General features: G+C 37.2%; 1 protein-coding gene across 1 annotated transcript in view; it reads left to right on the top strand.

The window, feature by feature from the left end:
• The first annotated feature begins 502 nt into the window (after nt 1-502).
• LOC149801986 (hillarin-like) overlaps nt 503-12,081 on the top strand; it is a 53,922-nt gene continuing 42,343 nt past the window's right edge. Inside the window, exon 1 of the mRNA XM_089956385.1 lies at nt 503-625. The gene's annotated coding sequence lies outside the window, so the exon portion shown is untranslated. The remainder of the gene's footprint in view (nt 626-12,081) is intronic.

Here is a 12,081-nt window from a genome sequence, read left to right as displayed (position 1 = left end):
GTAGTGTTTAACACACTAGACATGTCACGTGCACATGAAAGATCGGGAAGCATACCTAAGAATAAAAGGTATATCATAAGCTTGGTCTGAACTATAAAAAGAAGACTAAGAATAAAATTTAATGTACAAAAATATGCAAATTATCTTCCAATCATAACTTATTATTTAAACACAAGGAGATACTGTACAAGTTGGGTTGGAAACTTATGGTCAATACTATTTTGCAGATGTAAGTCTTTAAGTGTACAGTCGTCTAAGTCATAAAAAATGTGTCGATTGCTCATACTTGTTTTATGGCCAAGAGCATAAAGATCAATAGAGTTTCTTACTTTGAAATGTTAAATGACACTTCATTTACATGAACACCTGTGAACGATGGTATGCAGTTATCTTGAATTGATATGTCAACATAACAGGACAGGAAGACAAACAGAGATTTTCAAATGAAGATAAAAGTAAGATTAAAATACAAAGAATAGAGGTAGAGTGGAATGACATGTATCCAAGGAGCGTTTAAAACTTGCTACCCAGCCGTATACGACCCGTTCGGGTTCAGGTTCATACATACAAGGACAAACCGTAACAATATACAGACGTTAGTCACCGATAGAAAATACCCGACCAGGTAAGTAAATACAGCTTTGAGACTCTATGCAAGGAGTAAGTAAAATGTTCATGATCATTTGTAACTGTTTTACACTTGCTAATTCATTCGATAAAAATATTTATAAAAATACTAATTCCACGGTCGAGAAAAGAGCACAGCGTTTATTTATAATGCATTTATTTAAAAATACTAATTCCACGGTCTGACTAAAGCACATCCTTTATAAATAATTCTTCTGTGATTTAGATGAGCGATGTAGTATATTGTTTACAAATCAAACATATTACGCGTACAATTGAAATGAACAGAGCTAACATAAGCAGGAGGGAAAAATTATTACCGAAAAGCAACCGTTCCTTTTTAATGTCAATTTACTTTGCTTAATCGTAAGAGAACTATATCAAAACTATACTGTGTTGGAATCATGTAATGTATGTTAAACGATGACTTAATCCTGGAAAAACTTAATGGTTTGTCATACAGCACACATACTGAAAATACTCAAGATGGGTTTGTCAAAATCATTAATTGTAATTCTTCACAATCGAATAATAATTAATCAGGTCAAATAATTTCATACCGGAATAAATCATTATATGATCTAAGTAAACTCTTGCAAAAGACGAATCCTCACAATATCGTGATGATGAGTTATTTAAAACTTTTTGAACGAGTCACTACGAGATATCAGTAATTGCAGGTAAGCAATAATTAGCCTACTACATTATGATGACAAGAAAAAATCGCAGTCCGTTTTGAATATATAAGTGGTGAATTTCGAAACTTTTACTTGGGGGTCAGGGTGACGGTTAACATGTTTGAAGCAGACAATTGTAGTTTATGTCATTGGGTCATTAGGATTCTAAGTGTTGTTGTCACTAATGGGTCTCTAAAATTAGGATGAAAAGTAGGACACAATTTAAACGGTTAGATTCCGATTAAATTCATATAATTCAATGTTAATGTCATCATGAAATGTCAGATTTACATAAAATTGTGTTTTTTATAAATAACGATTGAACCACCAGAAATACTCCTATATGGTAAGCTACCCACACACACCCAAAATCAGAAAACCCCAATAAAAAAATGTAAAAAAAAACCCAAACCAAACCAAACCAAACAGACAAAACAACAAAATTATTTATATCAATCGGCCCTTTCACAAATTTCACAGGCCACCGAAATATTGAATACAATGAATGAATTCTATTGAGGTTGCTACTTTTGAGAAAAGTAATTTCCTGATCATTATACAATTTTAATATCGTTATAATGAATACGATATTTGTGCTTAATGAATGTGCAATTTAAGCAGATAAAAATCTATAAATGTTGTGGGTACCAGTCAAATCGAGGGTGATGCTACTCCGTTAAAATTTGTGGGTACCAGACACATATAGGGCAGGTATTCTTTTTTCAAACAGAGTGAGGCAGGTTTAGCAAATAATAAAATACTGTAATATTTTAATAGTAATACATTTTTGTCAATGATCACTATATAATAAATAAAAGCCATATTTGTAAAATCTTTCTTAGGAATAGCATATACTTTTGTTGTATTTTTAGGCAACATCTCAATGTTAGATTTATAATAGACTTTAGTATTATCTACTACTCCTATTCGAGATAGGACTTTCTTTGACTTTATTCCTGTGACTTGATAACTAATGAACAATATTAATGTTATTGAATCGAACGAATCATGATATAGCCTATACAGCAAAATGGACTGGAGTTCAGCCTCTTGGGGTTTGTTTAGGATGAAACAGCAATCAAGTAAAATTCGTCATTTTCTGGAAAGTTCATTTGCATGAAAAATTCGTCATTTACTTCGGATAAAACTATTTCAAGAAGATTTTACTTATGTTACAGGCCGTGGAAATTAACTTCGATATTTACCGAGCCCGCTTTAAATTGCTTAATTCGGAACAACGTTGGAAATCCCTGCTCTAACTTCAAAGCTGTGGGACTTAAAGTACAGCTAAACCCCACCCCAATAGTCAGTTATCCGGAAGAGGGTCGCGTTTCGTTTCACTTCGGTAGGGTCGGCGACACTTAATACCGATGCTGTTATTTTATAATAATTTGTTTTCTCCAATCATTCATTTCATTCTCTCTGAATGTATTTCTTCCGGCATTTTGTTGTTCCCTCCGGTTTGTTTTATTTGTTATTTTAGTTCCGTAGCAATAATTATCTCCTCCTATGTTCTGTACTTAGGTAACGAGTTGTTTTCAAGTTAATTTTTGGTAACCTGTGTTGCATACTGACCATACAGAACATGAATAAGTCGTCACACAAGAGGGTCAATAGCAGTGTGGGAAACAGATCAACATTTCATTCCAATAGGCCAAGTGATAATTGTAAACAAAGTCATATGGATGCATCTCGAAAATGTCTGACCCAAATACAAGCCATATAGAGAACAAGCATTCACATTTTCCAATTAACCAGACGCGTGCAATATGACCACTCACCTAATTCATTTGGATAATGACTGTATTTTTTTCTCAGTAATTACCATAATATATGCCGATTGGTGATATTGTCACAAGCCAAGTGTCTTTACTTCACCGAGCGGTGTCAAACCCTGGATCGATTACCGCTAGAAGCCATAAGTTTACTCGAAATTTCCAAAGACTTCCATACAACTTCAGTTGTAAATTAAAAGGCCCGACGTGTCCGTTCTGTACATAAATTTTACTCTAATCAATGCAAGATCACAGATCTCACAACCTGCCAAATATATATCAGCCGCACATCTGCATGGTTTGTCTTCATCAGGTTTCCGTACCGCCAGCAGTTCACTCCGTAGAAACTATACAACTATCCTCTAACACATGGAACTATTTTAACTACGCCACCTTAGGTAAGTGAATCCACGGTTTCCTGGCACATTTCGCCATTACAACTACATCTCCTTTGCCACCATGGCGACATAAATGGTATCTACCGAGTCACTTCTTATTTATTCCTCTGTGTAATTTACCTGTTTCCTACAGTAAATAATGCCACTGCAGTCACACCACCAGTGCACAACACTAGATTTTAATAGGGAATGTGGTACGACAGGGTCACTCATTCTGTTTTCACCTGAATTCACTACTAGTGAAGCATGGCATCATGGAAACTCACTAACACTTCACTCCGTGACGTTTGCTCCTAGTGATTGGCTAATTATTTCGGGCTAAGGAATATTTCCATTGCACCGAATTCCAATAATCAGACAAGCAATACAAACAAATCAAATAATTCCTTAAAACTGGGCGCTATAACCAAATACGCATACTCCAAATGTATTACAATATGTTCTTTCTAACCTAGTGCTTAATGTGAATATAATATCCCTTTTGAACTTATAACGGAAGCACTGGATTTCATTCAATATATCGAAAAAAGAAGGAAATATATAAAGAGCATAAGTAGTGTAGGCATGTCTTAAATACCATAAACGGGAAATCAAAGGTAAACTAGTTTTCTATATAACGAATCATACAAAATGCATTCATGTTGAATATTTATTATTATACATTAGAGTATTTAGTGAGGAATCGAGTGCTGAAAATGTAGCTTTTATCTTCCTCAAGAGGAAAACGATCAGATTTAGACTAGATTCCCTTTTTTTTTACAAATGTATTCACAATGCCCATAATTTTAACATTGCAAGTTATATATCTAGGATTGTTTTGTTAAAACTTCTGTGTATGCAGATAAAACCTGATTGCATAGTTGTTACTCGCTTTTGTTTTATTCAATCTTTCGGTACTGTTACATTGCGAACAGGATAGCAAGGATTTGGCATGATTCCTCCCAATTTGGTAACACCATAACAAATATTTCAGCTCTTAAAGCATAACTGGAGTAATGTTTAATATTTGTTTTCTTGATCATTTCCGAAATAACTGAGATCAATTTGTAGATTCAAGACGACACAGAGAGCTATATTAATGCATTCATAGGTACACTTTTCCTGGAAAGTGTGAGGGATAACTTGGTACATTTCAGTTTATATTTACACAAATGATTTAATTTCTCCAAATCCGTCTATTGAATGAATAGAAAGATTATTTTCGAACTTATGGAGCAATATTTCGTCATAAGCATGAACTCCAGTGAGGCTATTAACATAAATTTGTGACATATAATTTAAATATTTAAATGTTACACATTTAAAAATTAAATAAAGTTGGTGTTTGCTATTATATCGATTTTTTGTGGAAATTGTATTCTAGCTAGTTCAAACATATCAAGGAAGCTTCAAGTTCTGATGTGAATGGCAAATGAGTCTTTGTGTTTTCACTTTACATCTTTCACCTTTCCCATTACACGACACTCTTATTAGAAGATAAATTGCACCCTGGAGATTCCTGAACATATGTAACCAAACTTCACATTTATGCCTCATAGTTGCTATGAAAAAAATACAATCTAAATAAGCAAATGAATTTTGTCATCTTCTCAGTTGATCACTATCATAGTTAAGCTAATCAGTTGTGTCTAACAATTTCAATAATACGGTTTATCTTTCCGGGAGATTTACTCACCAGTGAAGAATGTTACTTCTGTGTTGAATTATTCAATCCTAAACAGAAACTAAAATGTGCATTGAATTCAAGTCTCTAGACTTTTGCACAGGATGACACAGCAAACAGGTGTGATTCCGTCAGTACTGGAAACGTCACTTACACTAAACACTAAAATCATTTCATTTTGATGCACATATTTCCAGCAAATGCAGCATTACCTATCATGATTTTTGTGCATACATGTGTATACCATGAGTTCGATAGATTCTGGTGCTTCTCAATGTAGAACTAATGATCTGGATTTCTTTAACATTTATTTAGTAAAATTGAGAAAATAGATAACGAATTTAATTAATGTCGGAAGTGTCTTCAAAGTAAACTCCCGCTGTCCTAACATTGAGCAAAATGTGAAGGCTTTTCTATCCAGGCCTCCTTCGAATGCGTTTGAGCCTTCATATTATAAACAGCAAATTAAAACAATAATAATAATTAACGCTAAAGCATTTTACTGTATCACGAAGGCAGACTGATGCATGTGATAACAATTTACGCTCTATATTACGGTAAGGAGATTTTCAACAGGACCTTTTGCTATTTGAAAGTTACACAAGTATTCATAATATGCCTTTTTGAGTTTCGACACTAATTTGAGGACAAAAGTTCTCGTTTATTATACAACAATTGACATCATCTTTTGTATGCATATGATAGGATAATTCCATCCGAGAGTCAGAGTTTAGCGTCAAACACAGACATAATTCTGAACTTTGGGGGAAGTGTTCCTGTTCTGCCCTGCCCTATGCATATGGTTAATTATGTTAATCATTCATTGCTGATTAATTAGCGAAGACGAGGGTCAATGTCCTTGAAGTCTACTGTATACTGTTCATAATGTAAAGAAAATAACAAAAGAAAACAAAACAAACATCTTGTATAGGATCATCAGCCTTGTGGTTGCTTATTCTGGTGTCAGCGTTATCCTTATTGTTCTAAAATTACTTCCTGCTAATAAATAAGCATACTCATCTTTATTAGTAAGAACGCCATAGCTTCATAAGTAATAGATTAATCTGAAATGAAAACTTGGCCAGGCCTGATATGTTGTCAGGCGTAACAGTACATCATTTTTGTCAGTGTTTGCTTTTGTCCTTTCTTCTGCACCAGTGCCTCTGTGGAATTCTACAAACATTACATTTACCCTTGGCGATTGAATCTGCTCTTTTAACTATACGAGTCAAGGAAGCTAACCACTGGGCTACCACGTTAACTGACAGGAATATAAACGGACCACTCTTAAAGGATTTTATCTGACTCGTTTGGTGTCGGACAGAGTAATCCGCATTCTAACAAAAAGTTACCTCTGCATTATGACAATTTCGCTAAACAATCAATAGTGAAATCTTTATTCATTTTGAGATGATAACGGCTGAGAAAGAAGAGAAAAAGAAAAAAGAACCAAATACAAAATACCCGATATATTTCCTTATTTTTATAAAGCTTAATTAATATATTCATTGACAGTTAGAAAAGTACATACCTTGGGGAAGTAAACTCTTCTCCGAATGGAAGTATGCTTACGAATACACTAAGATATGGACTATCCTATGAACTATCAATTGATTTTAACTAGGGTCATAAAACATGTTGCTTACAGATTATATATTGCATAGGAGCACGTGTTATACATATAGTATCCGAGTCAATACAAACCACCTGGCCAATTTTTAGTTTTAGAACTTACCTAAATTAAAAGGAAGCTTGCCACGTAATAAGGATCATGCAACCTGTTGTTTACAGGAGCAGCAGGGAAGTTGAACAGACCTTCCGTTCCAGCCAAAATAAAGCTTCCTACGCGAACTTTCTCCGTAGAAGCCTCAGATTTCAAAAATAAAGCCTTCTACGAGAGCTAATTTTCATGCATTTCAGACCGGATGCATCGGTTGGTCGCGCCGGTGTGTTAGTAAATATAGCATCCGAGACAGGAAAAATAAATGAAGGAAATATTTTGTTGTTTTTTGTTGCATGGTTGGGCTGCTTTTTCATGAATAAATTTGATCAAGACCAATTCGATACCGACTTCGTGGATCATGAAGATTTATCGTGATGAAACCATGCGGCGTTGCCTGAGCGCGGCTGAATAAATTTTTAAACTTATTTATATCCATGTCGCCGTTGCACCAGGTCTGATGAATATTTCTCAGCGTGTGCGTGTCTACGCCATTGAACACCGATAAAATATTGCAATTGTCCCTAATCACCTTTGGAATCTGCGTATATCTCTGTGTTACGTAAATAACTTCGGTGTTCTTGTGTCTGCCACGCGAGAATATTCTAGCCGGGTTGGTCTGCTTGTCCAGCATAACATCGTCGAATACAACAAGATTATTAACATCGCCGTCCAAATTTTCCACGGATGGAGCTTCATTGATGTCTGTGATGAATTCGATTGTGCCTTCGTCGGTATTGTCGCTAAATTCCTTTAGCACTTGATAACAACGTTGATCGTCAACGGATGGTGCAACCAAATACAATTTGTCCCATTTTAGCCATCGCATGATCAAATTCAATAACAATTGTGTCTTTCCAGATCCTGACGGGCCGATGATTATCATTCTAATCGAATTCGGTAATACCGCGTGATGTTTTATTTGCTCGCGTCGTTTCGTGGCCGAAAAATCAATTACATTCATGTTACTAGAATACATGGATCTATATTGTGTTAAGTGTCGCACACACACAGCTACGATAAATCCAACCGAAATCGTTACACGTAACAACAGAAATGCGATCTCAGGAGAATGCGAAGTTTGCAAGACACGCAAGTTCAGATTTGTAAAAAAAAAACTAGAACCGGAGGAGACATTGCCGCCTCCATGAAAAATCTACCTGGGCTGCCCTGGGCGAAATATCCCGGAGAGAAGCATCTACCAGGGTACAATTATTGTGGACCCGGAACGAGGCTTGATATCAGACTCGACGATAATAACCAACCATTTCAGGGTGAAAATCCAGTAAACGCCATCGATGAAGCTTGTTATGATCACGATCTCGCATATCGCAGCGGAGATTTACAACAGAGGCATCTCGCTGATATCAAACTAATTCACGCACTAAACGCGATTCCTGATAAAAGTTTCAAAGAGAAATTGGCATCCTGGTTGATAAAAGGCGCGATGAAAGGCAAATTAGTATTCGGTGCTGGTAAATAATATGGAGCAAATATATTATTCTCCGCGAGGATTTTGGCGAGGAAAATCAGCAATTGCCAAACTTGCCAAAGCCGCTAAAGTAAAACAATCCGTCGCTGAATCGTGGCTATCGAAACAGGCAATCTGGCAAATATATCTCCCTCCGCCCAAGAAAATACCGTACGCGAGTTTCACCGTCAGCGTCCCCAATGAGGTCCATCAAGCGGATCTGATGTTTCTTCCTCACGATACCGTCGACGGAGTCACATATAAATATGTCCTGACAGTCGTTGATATCGCTAGTAGGTATAAAGAAGCCGAGCCATTATCGAATAAAACAGCAACGGAGATCGCTAAGGCGTTTAGCGAAATTTATTCCCGATCCCCGTTAACATGGCCGAATCTTCTCCAGGTTGATCCAGGTCGAGAATTTCTTGGCGCGGTTACTTCGTTGATGAAAAAAAATAATGTGAAAATCCGACGCGGTATTGTAGGTGTTCATCACAATCAAGCTATCGTCGAAAGATTCAATAAAACGCTCGCAGAACGATTATTCGGATACCAATACGCGCGTGAATTTATTCAGGATAATCGATCTCACGATTGGGTATCAAGATTGCCTCATGTAATTAACGCACTGAATAACGAAGTAACTCGAACGATAGCAATGAAACCCGCAATTGCAATTACAAAATCGAATATACCCCTAAAGCGAGATTCCACAATTCAACCTGTACTAGGTAGCGTCACAGTCAGATATTTGTATAAAGAAGGCGAGGCTGAAGGAGGAAGAAAAAGAGCAACCGACCCAACCTGGACCGTTACAACTCACAAAATATCTGCCGTGACAAGATCGTCAGGAAGACCAGCTATTTATATCCTAGATTCGTTAGCGCCACAACGCGGATTTACCAAAGAAGAATTACAAATAGTACCAGAAGATACTCAACTACCACCAGCGTCACTGAGGTAATTTACTCGAATTCGTCCTAGCTGGGATAATTTTCTTACTCTCGACACGGCTAAATATACCAAATTTGAAATTCTGTCATCGACGATCCAAACTTGTCCATCTACGGTCAATCCCTGTGACGAGTGTATCGTTGTTGCGTAGCCTAATTTCCACGGTGATTTTTCTGCATTTATCGCGTCATTAACGAGATTAATATCAACAAAGATAATATCATTTAGGACCAAGTTTTTTTCCCTTCCACATGGCAAAATAATATTAATATTTTGTCGTCGAGTATCAGTGGGCCTGTAGCATAACGGTACCTGCAGTGTTGGAAATTTCTCGCAATGCAGCTTGAATAACATTTCCTGAATAATATCACGAACAATTTTCCTACTAGCGACGATCAAATGATCGGGACGCCACAAATTTAGAAAGTCGTTCGTCGGAGTCTCGTCGATTATTCTTCTCATTACGTCACACTGAATCTTATTCGGCTGTAATCGAATCAATTTCTTAAATTCGGTCAACAAAATATCCGTCGATCTATAATCAGCGTCGATTTCCTCATAATAGTCAACGAAGTTTCTGAGCCATTCGTGAGGCGATTCACCATCGATAGGATCAGGTTGGCCATGATCTCCGCACATTATCACAGCGGTATTTTTCCCTTCCAGCCAAGCTAATATCGATTTTAATATATCTAAATTCACCGTGCAAATCTCATCAAATATTATGATCTTGTTGATATATTTATCGCCCATGCGTGCCGAGTCCCATGATCCACCGCTGTATTTGAAATAGCTATGGTACGTGCAAGAATTAACACCGCGCTGCTTTATTTCTCGCGCTAATCTATGTGTCGGAGTCAATACGATCATATCGGAGTTCGCAAATAAGTTTATTACTCGCGTTGTTTTACCGCTACCACCAGGCCCATTTAGGTAAACGAATTTGCTGCGTGAAATTGGGTCAAATGCAGATGCGGCTGCCGATATTTCCAAAATCGAAGATTTTTCAAATTTACCTTGATGAAATTCATCGCGATCTTCAACATCGGCGTCTTCACAATAATCTAGAATATCTTCGTTTTTTATCCTCCAAGTTCCCCAGGAGCTACCGTCGGTGATTAAATTTTCCAGCCTACATTGGTATTTTTTATCGATATAAAATGAATCCGTTGCGACTCTTACTGCGATATCAGAAAATTTATTTATCATCAAGAGTAAATTTATACTAACATAAGCGAGCATCGACGATCGCAAATGTGTATATTGTGCTGATTCTCCATCAAGGTAACTAATCACGGTACCTAACTTTGCTCCATCAATCATAATATTCTCTCTATTACAAAATATTCCTCGTGATACCGTATCGGCGATTATAAAATCCATCTTGGCGTCGTTGATAAATAATCTAGCGTGCCGGTGTTTGTGATCAACGGATCCACCTTGAGTAAATTTACCGATTATCTTTCTTCCTATATCTTTCGCGTTGTCACAGTCCGTCGGCAACCACACATCGGTCTGTTTCCTATACGATATAATCGCCTCACTCACCGTCAACGACACTAACATCGACGAATCTAGCATATATCTCAACAACACTGTAGGAACCCAACGACGCTGGGATAAATGCCTGCCGAACCAAATATAACAAATTTTATGTAAATTTTCAGCAAACTCGAACGACGTTACACAAGCGAATCCGGTCATGACAAAATCAGGCAACGGTCCGTTAATTGCTACCCTTGTCATTTCGCTGGTAGGATGGCCGAATTTAGCAAAATAATCGGCACAATCGCCATATCCAAGGAAACTTCCAGGATAACACGCGCTCATGTCAACGGAAATCATATCTTCGAAATCGTACTTGGTATTCCACAATCCGCCATGGCCGTATTCGATACAACTAAGTTGAATATCAGCGAGGTATTCATTCCTCGTAGGCTTCCATGAGTTTTTTTCTCTAGCGGCATGAGCGGCCACAAACGGAACTGTAAAGCAATTTGTCAGTAACTGATCGGGATTCGACGAATATTTCACCGCGAGATTTTTCATCGACTCGTGTAATATTTCATCCCTGTAAATATCACCGCATGGCAAAATAAACTGATCGTATCTTTCTTCACTCGAGAATAACCATATCGATATTGGATCAGATGCGTTTAATTTTTTGATAAATCTGAACATGGAATCGGAATTATTATTCTCCGCATCTGCCGTGGAAAATTCCGCAGATTTATTATCTGTGGGATAAAATTTAACAATACGATCCCGCGGAAATATCATTACCGACTGTGACCACGCATGTGAATTATGATCGACAATCTCGATTGGGGCTCCTCGGGATCTATACGGCGATGAATATAATATTTCTCCCGATAACGTTTTCACCGTGATCGGAAATTTAAGTTTTTTACTCAACGCAGCTACATCGTCCACCGATGCACCATCAGCGACGGTCTTCGCCCACGCGTTAATTTTATCCAACCTCAACTGGGTCAAACCAGATCCACGTCGAGCGTTTTTCATATGTTCGATAACACGCTCAGCCACGCAATTTTTCATCGGCGATTCTTTCATCGCAGGTAGATTTTTCACATCCGGATTATTATTTAGCCGATAAATTCCATAAACGACTGCACTAGATGGATATGCCCTAGCATAATAAGGACCATCGATTCCCAATAACAATCCGGGCTTAGAATTTTTATCGAGAATAACGTTTTTCTTACCGCCACGCACTGGATCTCGTTTATCGCGAATAATCCAAGTATCGTCGGGCATTTGTGCGATAAATTTTAT

The sequence above is a fragment of the Sinohyriopsis cumingii genome, chromosome 4, assembly GCF_028554795.1.
Source record: "Sinohyriopsis cumingii isolate HCF-2022 chromosome 4, ASM2855479v2, whole genome shotgun sequence".
Lineage (NCBI taxonomy): Eukaryota > Metazoa > Mollusca > Bivalvia > Unionida > Unionidae > Sinohyriopsis > Sinohyriopsis cumingii.
Note: the sequence above shows the minus strand (reverse complement) of the source record. Positions and strands in the feature narration are given on the sequence as shown.